Source organism: Electrona antarctica, assembly GCF_951216825.1.
Source record: "Electrona antarctica genome assembly, chromosome: 6".
Taxonomy (NCBI): Eukaryota; Metazoa; Chordata; class Actinopteri; order Myctophiformes; family Myctophidae; genus Electrona; species Electrona antarctica.
In genome coordinates, this window is record NC_136811.1 from 42,044,832 (window position 1) to 42,058,149 (window position 13,318).

Below are 13,318 nucleotides of genomic sequence, written 5' to 3' on the forward strand. Positions count from 1 at the left end.
CTGCAAAATTGTCCCAGTGGGTGGCCTGGATGCTGTATACTCCCATTTTTAGAATGCACTTTTTTTTTCTGGATGCAGTTTCATCTTCATAATTAATTTCCAGCAGCATTGACAGCCTTAGGTAGCCCCTGAACCTCTTCCACTACCCCTCCATCAGCCAGCTGCCAGCCAAGTCCTTTCTTTGGGACTGTGCCCGGGTGACTACAGGGACGGCCGCACGTCCCAGCAGCTTACGTCTGGGGCTGGCACTGGGCCAATCTGTCAGCTGGCTTCTGGCAAGGAGAGAGTAGGTCAAAGTCAGAACCACCTGCCACTAACCGGCTCAGTGAAGCAACATGCAGCATGGTCGCTCGAATGTATATAGAGCCTTCTAATACAACAAAAACCCATGCTGCTGAGTAATGCTTCTTGGTTTATTAAAAAAACGACTTAACCCTCTATAGTTTGTTGTACGTCAAAAATAGCACCTTGAAGATCTGATATTTTTGCAGACGCCTGCCCAGAATACATTCATTCACACTATTTTGACTGTACTCATGTACTCATGATTGTCATAGGCACATAACTACTGTACTCATGTCCACATAGATTGTCATAGGCACATGTATTGATTCTCCCAGTGTTCAATGGGCCACACCCCGTCTCACTGATGAACAGAGCTTCCACCATATGGTTGATACGAGGCCACTCTTATCAGAACCATTACTGCTGAAAATATCTAGATGGATGGACTTTGTACGTACGCGTGTGTATGTATATGTATGCATCATTGTTAATTACTTCCGCTCGTGGTGATAAGAAATCTTGGGCAGGGATGGGCAATCATCATATGGCTTGGCAGCCTAGGTGCCCAGACAGTTGAGCTAACCGTCCGGGCCAAGTTGGAACATTTTTAAATACAAATACTATACGTTTAGGTTGGGTTATGGGCCAACATTTCAATAACGGTGTATCCCTATAGTTTTGGAATAAAGAGGCATTGTTTTTTCAAATTCAGAGTTTATAAGCGTTTATGAGAGTTTATTTCAGAATGGACAAAATTAGGATGCCTATTATTATTTTTAATCAGTTTATTATCGGTTATCGGCCATAACAGCAATTCATTGTATCGGATATCGCCCACCCCTACTTGGAAGCAATTGCCCTGTAGTTAGTGTAAAAAATCAGCTCAGAGAGAGTATAATACTGTATACAAAATATACCTTTTGGTGTACTGTGTGTGTGCGTGCGTGCGCATGTGCGTGCGTGCGTGCGTGCGTGCGTGCGTGCGTGTGTGTGTGTGTGTGTGTGTGTGTGTGTGTGTGCGTGTGTGCGTGTGCGTGCGTATTCTATGGAACAGATGTTTTCCCCTTGCGTATCCTGTCACTGAAGCCACAGTCAGTTCTCCTGATGCATGGCTTCCTCTATTCGTGCCGCCATCCACTGATCCCTCCTCTGTGGTTCCGTCTGTCTGATGTCCCTCTGTCCTCGCCACCGCAGTTGGCACCACAAGACAGGAACGAGTCTAACAAACCAACCGCTAATCATGCAGTCGTGACTCAAGACAGGCCAGGCCAGCGCCTTAAAACTTTTCCACGACTTTCAGTGGAATTTTGAAAAGTGCCACTTGGGGTCAGACAGACACAGACAACGATGAGAAGACAATACTCTCTTAATCAGGAGTTTTTTCCCCTCCAACCACCTGCTGTGAAACGGTTTAATTTATTTAATTTATTTCCCCTTAACCCGCTTATGGCCAGTGCCGTAATTGACGTAATGAATCAATAAGATAATAACAATAATAACATGCAGTATATGTTCTGTATCCATTTTTGGGAGATTTTCAGGACAGCTCACCACATTACAGGTCACAGACGATCTAGCTGTTTCAAGTCAGCGATCCAATTGATCCATTTGTAACGTGACAAATGTAACCAATTGGATCCGTAATGGTCCATTTGGTTACATTTGGTACACGCTCAGACTTAATTTAAGGAGGCTTCTGAGTGACAGGATGACTGCTGGAGAGGTCTGGACTGATGCCAGACCTTCCCACAGTGTGTTTGTGTCTGCTTTTGCCATCCAGCCGGTCTGCGTGATGACAGAGTCAATAGGAAAGCGGTCCCTCTTGCCAACTGGAAGACGCTTTCCGTGGTCAGATAAACAGCCACTGGTGTTTAGATTCATACATGCATAGAAGGGCCACCAATCAATGTACACACACAGCCAGAAAATAACTCCTCCCAGTTGACGTACTGTATATATATATGTGGAGGCACGAAAGTGCATTTTTGGCTACAGACCGTCTAACATTTATTTTTGAATATCAATATTGTTTATAATGAGTTCATTGTGTATGTGCGTGTGTGTGTGTGTGTGTGTGTGTGTGTGTGTGTGTGTGTGTGTGTGTGTGTGTGTGTGTCACGTGTGTGTGTGTGTGCGTGTGTGCGTGCATGCATGCGCGTACGTGCGCACGCACACATGCACTGTGATATTTTGAGGTTCTTGCCCTTTAGGATTTATTTTTTCAGACAGTGACAACAACTGCCACTCACCTTGTTGAAATCCACTGCCCGTTCCCTGTGTTCCCTGTGGCTTAATGGGGAAAGGGCAGCGATAGCAACGCTTCCAGACGAGGCACACAGAAGGTCATGAGTTTAACAAACCCACTGCATTTAATTGGTCAACCTTTCCAGACATGCAGTTGGAGAAACCAGCGATGGGTGGGTGGTTGGTGTGGTGGGATGTATTGATTATCTGGGAGTATAGGAAATCACGCACGCTTCTTGTATCGGGGAGGGACGCTGCTGGGGTGCCATTTTGGCTGGCGCGGGACATGCCGTTGAACACCATCCAGCGCCGCATATTAGTGCTGAGGTCAGCGGCCCAAACACTGGCCCTGTAACACTGCGGAGCACTATTGAACGGAACTCCACACAACACATTCCTGACAGGGCTTTGAGATAAAGGCAGCTGCTGCTTGGTTAATGTTTAAAGGGAGGTCCTATCAACCGAGGACTGATATGAATGATGACTGAGGGGACAACAAGCACCCATGTCCTGCATGGCTCGCTTGTCTGTCAGCATTTATGGAGAGCATTCACTGAGAGTCACCCAGATCACAAGGATAAAGGAGTTTAGGGCACTGGCAGATGGAGTTACGTTACGTGCCGTTGTGCTGCACTTACTTTGATATTTGTGGCTTTTTTTCACACTCTCTCTCTCACACATGCACACGTGCACACACACACACACACACACAAACACACAGACAAACGCACGCACGCACGCACGCACGCACGCACGCACGCACGCACGCACATACGCAGCCTTTATACAGTAGGCCTATGTGTCCCCCTTGACAATCACTTCACACAAAACTCCCCATGCACCATCAGTCTTCCACACACTTGACTTTCACAGCATTCATGGATTAAGTATGACCGGAGCATGACTATCTTTGATGGCTGCCACTTGAGCAGGCTCGCAGACCCCCCCCCATCCCCCGCTGTCCCCCTGCGCTGGGCCGTGTCGACAGCCACAACTACTACCGATAAACTGAGAATGCCAAGTCAGAGGGACGCCTCTGAAAGGAGGTTTTAGGTGTGCCGAGAATAAGTACTTTAACACATCTGATATATGTTGCCTTTAGGGGCCATTAGGTTGATGTTGCCCACCGGCCTGCCACAGCAGTGTCCATGCAGAAGCCCCTCGGGCTGCGATAAGAAAGGCTTTGAGAATGCGGCCACCCAGTGGCAGGACCACCACTGCTTTTAATACCGGCCTATAGTCCTACCCTGAGGCTGTTCAGCAGGGGATATAGGGTAGATATAGGCTATAGCACTTAACTCCAAGTATAGTGTTACAGGGATAACGTCTCTTTTGTATGCCTAAACCAGAACTTTCATCTGCCATCATGGGTTCCCACCGCAGATTTCCAATGGAGTTTTTGCATTGAGTTTTTTTTTTTTTTTGAGAAATCAAGAAAATGTGAAAACAAAGGCTCACGATGTCAACATGTTTTGTTCAACAAATCTCTAGAAATCAACACACTTTTTTTACGATTTCTTAACCATGAGCAATAAACACAGCATATGACGGCATAAACTTCACGGTTGAGATATTAATGACTGTATTTGATGTCCCAGAACAATCCGTGACTCTCGTGGGCTTATGTTAACCATGGACCTTATTGGGAATCTTATGAGAACCCATTGTAATAATAAACCTATACTGTAATGTGCAAAACTTGGAACGTGCACACATGCAGTATATAAGTGAATATTGTCACATGCCATAATGTATTATAGAGTGCCTGTAGAACTTTTTTGAAAAGTAGGACAGGTTGCAACCCTAATCTGTTTTATAGCATTTACCGTATGCACAATAGTTTATATAGAGGACAGCATTTATCTGGGCAGCTACAGTAATTACAGGTAGGTACTAAAACACGTGTTCCACCTCAGTAGCCCAAGTGCACTATTGTAAAACATATTTCATAGTCCTTTGTACTCATAGGTCATTGCTCAGTTATATGAGATTACAGTAGTCACTAACCGGTTTGGGAAAGGTATTTATTGCCTTATTGACTGCCTGACTAATAACTCACCTATGGTCATGAAGTGTGGGTCATGACCGAAAGAATAAGGTTGCGAATACAAGTGGCCGACATGAGTTTTATTCGATGGTGGCTGGCATCTCCCTTAGAGATAGGGTGAGAAGTTCAGTCACGCAAGAGAGACTCGGATCGTAGAGTCGCTGCTTCTTCGCCTGGAAAGGAGCCAGCTTAGGTGGTTCGGGCATCTGGTTAGGATGCCTCTCGGGCGACTCCCTAGGAAGGTCCTCGAGGCATGTCCCACTGGGAGGAGACCCCGGGGCAGACCAAGGCGCAGTTGGAGGAAACACATCGACTCACTGGCCTTGGAACGTCTCAGGATCCCCCAGGAGGAAGTCACTAATGTTGATCTGGAGAGGGAAGTCTGGAGCTCTCTGGTGGAGCTGTTGCCCCCGCGACCCGACTACGGATAAGCGGTTGAAGATGGATAGATGGATGTAGCCATTTAATTTTGTTATTGCATAGTATGATACAAAGTTGGTGATACAGTATGCTTTCACAAAGACCAGAACTCAAAGGCATTCAGCAAGAATCTGAAAAAGCAAAACAATATGCAAAGTGTGTGTGTGTGTGTGTGTGTGTGTGTGTGTGTGTGTGTGTGTGTGTGTGTGTGTGTGTGTGTGTGTGTGTGTGTGTGTGTGTGTGTGTGTGTGTGTGTGTGTGTGTGTGTGTGCGCGCGCACGCAGACTACAAACATTGTGTGAGGGCATTCCACGGCCATTTCACAGCAGATCAAACACTTGAGGGTTCACATGATTGTATACAGCCTGAAATCCTAATCTTTGTGGCGTGGCAGAGTTTAATCGTGGTTAATAAATCAACACTTGACCTGCACTGGAAAAAAAGACGTGGGTCTAAACCCTGATTTATTCTTTCGTATACGCTGAGAATTGCAGATCTACAAGCTCAGAGCGCCTCGCAGATGCGACGTGTAGCCATGCTATTTTCGGTTGTGCGACACACTGCCGTACGATGGAGCATGTCAGGCATTGCATAATCCATGTTGGAACTCAGTGGGAGAAGGTGTTGCCCCTGTCGATCCAGGAGGCTCCATTGCCTCTCTCCCCATCTGGCTTGCATCTACCGCGACTCATGTTTCAAATCATCTCCACAACTCGACTGCAGCCAAATGGTCATTAGAGGTCCAACTCAGAGGGGAGGGTGGTCCTGTGTACAATTAAAGACAAGATATATATCCAGCCCTCTGACTTCACCGACTACAACAACAGTATCACTGTAGCTTTGAAAATAAATAAATAGCCCTATATGGTTTCTAATATACATTTTATTTTCAGTTTCACGTTTTCTTTTATTATCATTGACATGGTTATTATTCTTTAGGTTAAGATGTTGTTTCAAGTCCCACAAATCATAATTTACCACTGACATTTACATGACAGAAAAAAAGAAAAAGAAAATTGTTCAAGTGTTATTGAGTGAATGTTGTGTGTTAAGCAACATTCTGGTTAGTGTCCTGTCCACCCTTAGATTCGGAGGGCGTTTCAATCCCCCGGCCGAGTCATCGTACCAAAGACTATGGGACCCAATGCCTCCCTGCTTGAGGGCAAGTCCCTGCAACATTCTAGTGTCATGTCCAGGGGGTGTACTTGTACATCAAGCTGCCTCATGGTACAGAAACAGGAGCTAGACTCCTGCCCTATGGGCCACATGGCTTAGGAAACGTTGGTTCCCAAGGCTACTTACTTACTTATACTTAAGCAGTCATGCCAGCCAAAAGTGCTGGTCTCCAATGCTTAATTTATACTTTGTCGTACGAGAGTGTCGCCGGCGTGTGATCCCATTGCACAAATCAGTAGGCTATAAATTAAGCATGAGAAAGAGGCCAGGTCCGAACTCACTCAACTGATGAGGAGATGTTATCAGGCGGGCGGGAGAGCAGAAAGCTGGAGCGACAGACGCCAGAGACGAGAATAGCCAACCTTGATAAACAGCATCTAAAATAAGTCATTGAGAGCCAGCTGACATTAGTAGCCAGGCAGACATATCTTATGTGTAGTCATCTGGTCATACGCCTGCCTCTCACCTTCCCAATGTCTTGCCAAATAAGAATTTCACAGCGACTGAACTTAGGACAAAGTGCATGCATCTGTGTCAACTGTCAAGCACTGTACATGTGTCAGACTCGTGTTGTATTCGCACATGGAGGTTTTTGTGACCTACTGTCGTCTCTAGCATATGAGCCACACGTGATTATGGAACACGCAGGATGCCCTTTTCGATCGGAACACTTTTATCATCGTCATCATGTGAGATGACGCTGGTTCCTTTGGCAAATAAGCATAACCATTTTGACTGACATTTGATTCAGGTCACATGACTCCTGTGATTGTGAGAATCAAACCTCTAACTTTCCAGGTAGTGTAAATCAGATGATACAAGGAATGAAGGACAGAGACAAAAAAAAAAGTTTAGTTCAGTATTTCCATGTATGCGCAAAGTTTCCAATCGTTTTTCCGAAGATGATTACTTACTTTGGCTCTTGCTAATCAAGAGATAAAGGAACTGCAGTGATCTGGCCATGCTAATTTTAGATGCTAGTTGGGGAACATGTTGCCGCTGTGAAAAACAACCTCCTGGTTCTTGTGCAATCATGAGTTCAATTTCTCTCATGGCTCTGAGGTACGATGCAAGTTATCGCATCCAACATGAGTATGTAGTGTGTTGGAAATACAACGCATGGAAACATGCTGTTCAGCTTTTGCCTCTGCCTGTGTTTTCTATTTTACACCAATCTCTCTATGCTTTCTTACTTGTCCATCTCTTCCGGGCTGCTGAAACCATACCTTCCCAGAAGATTCACTGCGTCTGCATGTGGTCTCTTTGATTTCATGGAAACTTGACCTTGTGCTGGATTACTTGCTGATCAAAGTGTGCGTTTACTGAAGTAATCCTACAGGGGATCCCAGCATATATACAATCTCATCCCATTGCATGCAAACCCCCAACATACGCCCCCACCCTCGTCTCCCATGCACCGCCACTCCTAGATCAGTTGTCCACCCATCTGAGCCTTAATTGCATGCTCAGTGGACAGCCCACATGAATGAGATGTGAGCTTTTTCTTTTGCCACGGTCCCCATTGTGGAGTCATAATACTCCTTATGTCTTGTAGTTCATGATGCCACACAGATAATTTTATCTCTGTGAGATCAGTCACTCCAATTTCCTCCTAAGTGGTGGATATACTCCCCACAGACTAAATGAAGGCTTTGTGTCCGTAATGACAATTTTGTCTCGGATTGCCATCCACGACGTTCCCCAAAAATGAGCTCCCATTGCAGCCAAGAACTCCAGCCAAGGACTCCAGATCTGCAGGGCTCTCCAGCGCTAAAAACTACAGTATGTTAGCCATGCAGGCTAAGATTGGACACCAGGATTTAGCAGAGGCCAATGACACAGAAGGACAAACAGCTACAGTATCAACAAACGGCTTTTGCTGCCCGTAGCCTTGGGAGTTCTCTTGCTGCTTTCAGTTCAGTTTAAGTGTCGTAAACATGAGTGTAATTAGGCCCAATGAAATCCCCTTCACCACCCCAGCTCATCCTGCCTGAGGTGTCCTATTGACCAGGAGGAGGAGCTGTGGGCCTATTGAATGTCACGTCCCCCCCTGTCAGTGCAACAGCATGCAGCCATGTAACCCAGCTTACTTATTGTCTCAAATGTGCCTTTGGCTAAGATGCTACTATATGATACCTCAGAATGAACGCCATGCCTTTAAGACCTCGGCCACAGCATTGCAGAGGAGGCTTGCTGTATCACAGTCAAATCTGGAGCAGTCACTTAACTCTGAGAGTTGAAAATGGACCCGGAAAGGGTTTTACTGTGCTATAGCGACCACTGTAGGACCACTGATCAAATATGGGAGCATGCATTGTCATTATGGATTAAATCTGTTGTGTTAGTGGAAAGCTGGAAATAACAATATTATTGTCTGTTATAATGATGATAATTATTTAATAATAATTATTATAATAATATAATTATAGGCACTGAGCAGCGTGTTTTGGCTATGCAAGAGCATTCCTAATAGCTTCACTGGTGTCTGATGTTTGCAACTCTGAGAAGTTGGGGAATTGGGAATTGGTGATTTTCAGAGGTCTGTTGAACACACAGAACATGCTTTATGTGTATAAACAGATTACATTTTGCATGTGCAAACATGTGGCGCACGCCACAAACCCAGTCATCTCAGACTCCAAGGAAATCACTCCCATAATTATGTTCACTTATTCCATATGTCTGTGCTCAGAACAACACCCAGAACAGCACACCTAAAGTCTGCCAAGGGCTCATCTGAATCAAACATCCCCATGATCACCCGTTGCTGCATCATTGAACAAGGAGAATGTCTGTGTTTCTTGTGTACTGTATATATAGTATCATCATACACAGGCTCACGTTCTGCCTACAGCTCCTTCTAACTATGAGTATGATTTTTGTAAACTGAACTCAGACTGGAACCTAGGACTGACGTGGACAACTGCTTAGAGGTCAGCGGGTGTGTGTTACATGTGGAAAGAGAAAGGGAGACAGAGCGTTTGCGTGCGTGCGTGCGTGCGTGCGTGCGTGCGTGCGTGCGTGCTTGTGTGTGTGGTGTACGTACATGCATGCGTGTGTTTTCATGGCCGTGTGTGTATGTGCGTGTGTGCATGCATGCGTGCACGTGTGTATCAGTCAAGACCATGTCACAGTGTGAGATTTGTAGCTTATAGAATGATGATGCACGTGCGTGCGTGCGTGCGTGTGACGGGTCACACAAGGACATGGAAAAGGGGGTGTGACCTGCAATGGGAGACGGTGCTACTGTCCGTCCAGTCAGGCCGTCCACCCACATTGCGGTGAGACACACATGGTATGAAAAACGTCAACCAAAATAACTGGTGCGTTTTAGCGCAGTCATGGGAACAGTGGTGAGCTGATTGACGGAGCACCACCAATCCCTAGACCTCAGTGAGCATGGCTTCATGCAGAGAGGAGGTAGGATAGGTGGCCGGCGTATGAATGAATGTTTAACCGGCGCGAGGAAAACTTAACTTTCCATTTGCACAAAGGGGCCGATAATGATTGACTTTATCTTGTGCTCTCCCTCGCACCAAGGGTTAATATGATTTCATATTCAACATTTTGCTGGATAAACAGAGAGCTCAACAATGCCAAGGTCAGTTGGTCAATAAATGAAACAATTCAACAATTCATTCCATTCCCCTTGGCAGACACTTGTTTCCTTATTAAAGTGGGCACAATGAGAACAGGCAAGTCCCACTCCTGAGGGAGAGTCAGCCAGTCATGACGGATCAGGCCACCTGCAAGGCCACAACTCATACAGTTACATTACATCTGTATGGACTAACTCCAAAAAGAAAAAAACATAGTTCTAGATAAAGTGCCCTGAGGGGCACAGGTGTCCACTAGGGCAGGCCAGGTTGTGGCCTCCTGGTGGTGCTATAATAGGCCAATGTGAAAAGGGTGCCATTTCTTCTTACGCCTTGGATGGCAATTAGATGATCATTTGAGGCATTTTGTTCCAAAAATGTGTTTTGCAAAAATCCACCTGTTGGTGGCGCTATAACAGGCCAATGTGAAAAGGGTGGGATATATTCCTCAGCCTAGTAGGAAAGTCTGTGAAATATTTAACGTAAATTGCATGCTGCATTCATGATTTGAGGCTTTTTGTTCAAAATGGGCCAATCCTGCAAAAATAATCATTTGCTACTGTATGGTATGGTATATTATAGTCCCCACGGAGACTAGTGAGACAAGTTCATGGCAGCTATACTGTAGGCAGAGATATACATTGTTGCAGAAATCCCACAGCCTGACCCAACCAGAGACCCAGGAAAACCCGTTCCATTAACCACAGCATATTATGGACCATGCCAGCAAATGCACAATTTATTTTGTGCTGTTTTCTGTTCGACTGCACGCAGACCTGTTGCTGTGCGGCTGTTTGTCACGCTCTATGTGGAAAAAAGGCCATTTCCAGTCTGAGAATAGTCTGAGAGGAAAGATGCAGCCATGCAGGCTCAGTCTCTTGACCGAATGCTATAAGCCCCTAAAAATGCACCCTTTGCTCAAGAGCTTAACGGCGAGCAAACCCATTCAGTACGTCTGTAATTGCATGTAAAAAGGCTTGTTACAGCAAAGTAATGTTACGTGGCCCACATTTATCTAACCGAGAGCTTTTGGCTGTGTACATGCGCTGGCGGCGTGCCTGAGGTTGCCGTGCTACGTGGATGACAGCGTTGCCCGTATTCGAGCCGGCGAGGCTATCATTAACGTTCCTCCAGCAAAAACATGGCATTTTCCTCAAATCCATGCTTTCACTTTTCCTCTTGTTATAAAACATGCCGCCCACGCAAATACAGGTCCACAGATTTAGATTTAACTACATGGTTTCTCTTATAGCCACACATCCTATTTTAGCCTGCAGGCCACCAATAGTTTGCTGAGCTGTGAAGGGCACAGGGGACAGTATGCATACCATAGGATGGGGCGACTGCTGCTCGAATCCCGGCTCCTCCTGGCTACATGTCGAAGTGTCATTGGGCAAGACACTGAACCCCAAATTGCTCCCGATGTGCTGGTTGGTACCTTGCATGGCTTCCGCCGCAATCGGTGTATGAATGTGTGTGTGAATGGGTGAATGTAATGCACAATCTATGTAAAGCGCCTTGGATAAAGGTGCTATATAAATGCACCATTTACCATTTATAGGATAAGTAACCAAGAAGATAAAGTATGACAATTAAAGTGGCATTGTGTGTCCCTGTTTGTGTGAAACTGAATGTGCTGCACATGGACTGTGTGTGTGCATACATGTGAACATGTTTGCTTCCACCACACCGCAAAGCTCATGTCAATTCCGGTTTGGCCCCTCATACTTACACTCTCAGGGTTAAGCATTCAGGATTTTGCAGTGCACCCCACTGTGTTTTCTCACCTTAGGCCATCTCAGAGAAAATGTGATCCCTGGTTGTGGTTGCCGAGACAATCTCATCCTGTCTGAGTCGTTGGTACAGTATTGCTGCCCTTTGGACCACACATGTTCCAGGCAGCCACAGACAGTCGAACTCGTATCACTCTCACTCTCACTCTCTCTCTCTCTCTCTCTCTCTCTCTCTCTCTCTCTCTCTCTCTCTCTCTCTCTGTTCTCTTCACGTTACATAACGTTTGTGAAATATGGGTTAAAAGGGCTGACGGTCATACCACCCACCATGATTCCCCAGATGGACACTGAGTGCCAGGCTAGAGGAAGGGCCACAGTTGCCAATGCAATGCATCTGTCCGTGGGGGTCCTGTCTGGAGGCCTGACTTTTTCTAGAGCTTTATATCTCGTCCAAATGGACCCGTAAGGCTCCAAGGAACCCTGGTGGTGCCTTGACCCCACTTTGAGAACCACCGTGATCTAGAGTTATCTGTCTCTTGTCTTCTGCAAAAAGTGATGACACTGTGTTGAGACAGACACTCTTCATGGAAGATTGATGGTGCTGTAAAAACCCAAGTGTTGAAGACGACGCCTTTACTGCAGAGGGCCTCGCATTTTACACTCCCATGGGCCGGCGGTGATGACGGAACATTTGACTGGAGCCTCGTTCCGGGTCACACTTTGGTTTCCGGGCACAGCCCGTTACAAGAACAGAGTTGTAATTCACTGCAGTGCTCTGGTCGCACACCATCCGCACATGTGTGGGAGCGTGTGTACCCAGATAAAATAATGCACATGTGCACATAAACAAAACAAAAGACAAGAAACAAAACGCAAAGACGAACAGAAGATAGTGGATCTTTGCTTTGTGTGGTGATTCATGAATCATGAATGGTTAATTGTAAATGAAGACTGCTAATGATCGATTGATTTATGATTTAATCAGTTCCATGCAAAACTACACTAAAGGAATAATGGATCTTTGCAAACTAGTGTTGTAAATTATGTCAAACTTTTTCTTTTTGTTTAGTGAGCAGAATGCTCCATGTTGTTATTCTTCTATTATTAACGCCACTAAAGGCAATCGTTACATATACTTTACTTTCATACGATCCGCCTTTTCCATTTCAGCTAACCTTGCGCCTCCACCTGTCCCTACAGCGGTGTGTACTTTGGCTGGGCAGTCCTGCGGAGAGCGCCTCTCTCGCCGCTAATGGGAGTCATTAGTCTCTCTGGATCAACAGGAGATGCACATCTATCTTTATGCCCACCATGGAAACAGATCCAGCATCCCTGGGCCTGGGTCACTAACAGCCCCTAATAAGGAGGAAATGATGCATGTTTGATTCGTAAGGAGGGACATCCCTTACATTAACGTTATAGCGTGCACGTAGAGGGCAAACTCAAGACCACAGACCACCATCCCAGACAGTGTTCACATGATCAATAAACCTCTATTAACAGACTGCACAGTAAAAACCATCAGTGTTTACTTAACTCGGAGTCTACAAATTCACCATTTTGTGTGCATTCAGAATACATATGGGTTTGTTTAAAAATGTATGGTTGTTTGATTGGACTGGATCTTTTTCTTTTTTTTCCTTGTTGCTATTGTTGTTTTTGTATGTCTGTACTCAATTATTATTGTTTTTTTTTAATATATTGTTTTAATTGTTTTAATAATGAGGATAACTGTGGGGGGAGGGATGGTGTGAGGGAGAAAATGAAAAAAAAAATGGTATGTTCAAACTGAACTTAAATTGTTGAAACCCGCTACC

At 45.4% G+C, this 13,318-nt stretch overlaps 1 protein-coding gene across 2 annotated transcripts in view; it reads left to right on the forward strand.

The window, feature by feature from the left end:
* LOC306925668 (alpha-N-acetylgalactosaminidase-like) overlaps positions 1–13,090 on the forward strand; it is a 31,244-nt gene extending 18,154 nt beyond the window's left edge. The window contains exon 11 of one of the 2 annotated variants that reach the window (XR_013790278.1): positions 12,672–13,090. The gene's annotated coding sequence lies outside the window, so the exon portion shown is untranslated. The remainder of the gene's footprint in view (positions 1–12,671) is intronic. The other variant, XR_013790279.1, reaches the window with a different exon arrangement.
* The last annotated feature ends 228 nt before the right edge of the window (positions 13,091–13,318 follow it).